The sequence below is a fragment of the Chenopodium album genome, chromosome 11 (assembly GCF_948465745.1).
Source record: "Chenopodium album chromosome 11, dcCheAlbu1.1, whole genome shotgun sequence".
Classification (NCBI taxonomy): Eukaryota; Viridiplantae; Streptophyta; class Magnoliopsida; order Caryophyllales; family Amaranthaceae; genus Chenopodium; species Chenopodium album.
Window position 1 is genome coordinate 43790363 of NC_137844.1, and position 1316 is coordinate 43791678.

Consider the following 1316-nt stretch of genomic DNA (forward strand, 5'->3'; position numbering starts at 1 on the left):
CACATGAAATACTTAGAACTTTTCGAGTCTCATCCACTCATTCTAAATCATTGCCAAAATAAATTTTAGGAATTAAAATAGAAATCCTCCCCAGTGAAGTCGCCAAAAACTGTAGAGAATATTTCAAGCATTACCCCAAACTTGAACCCCACTATGATCATACACTTAAGCATGGTGGCGTCCAAAGGGAAGGAAGCTAGAGCAAAAGAGTCTCCAACAAGTTTTAGGAACTTGTAAACTGTTCACAAGGTGAAGGTTACACCCCTTAACGATCCATGAGATCGTCAACTCCAATAGGTCTGGAACCAAGACTGGAAGTTCGGGGATGAAGGTACAATCCAATCTAAAAGAGAAAGAACCTGCCCTAATAATAGGCCTATACTTTATTCTTCTCGTATTCATGTGCGCTTTCTGACTAACATGCAATCATTAGGTTAACCCTAAACCTGTTTAATCTATGTTGGTTGAATTTAATGCACAAGCAAAACTATTATTGGCGATCACTTGAATTATAATCAAATTAACCCTAAACAAGATTATTAATTATCTTATTAAGCGTGATTACAAGTACAAATTCCCTTTAAACATGCATAAATGGCGTGATCAAGCAATAATAATAATATAATATATCAAGCAACATAATAATAATAATAATAATAATAATAATCATCATCATCATCATCATCATACTTATAACAATCATAATAATAATAACCATGTTAAAGCATAATATTATTAGCAAGATCCTAGGCATGATACTAACAAGATTAATAACAAACCCTAGCATGTCACTAAGCAATAAAAATCAAAGCTTTAGCCCTAACATGATACTAACATGCTATTAGGAAAGAAAATAGGAAGCATTCTAGAAATCATAATTTATATAAGCAAATCACCCTAAATATCATACTAAGGAAAGCATCCTAACATGATACTAGGAACCAAAATAACAATCTTAACATGATTTCTATATCATAAGACCAATTAAACAATTAAAGCACTTACTTGGATGCCTCGTATCACTTTCTAATAACAAAATACACATGTTAGAAATTATAACCTTTCACGTCTAGGGCGAAGGCAACTTCGAATTGAGTTAGGTGTGTCTAGATCTTGTGAATGCGGAATTTTGTTTGTGAAAAGTTGGTTTAGAAAGAGAGAGTATCAAGAAATTCTTGATAAGAGTTGGTAATTAAAAACGGAGGTTTAAGGAGGCTATTTATAACGAAAATCAGCCGGAATATGATAAAAAAGAATCAGAGTTTCAAGAAGAATAAAACACGACGTTGTTGCCACACAAGCCTCTGTCGCCAAGC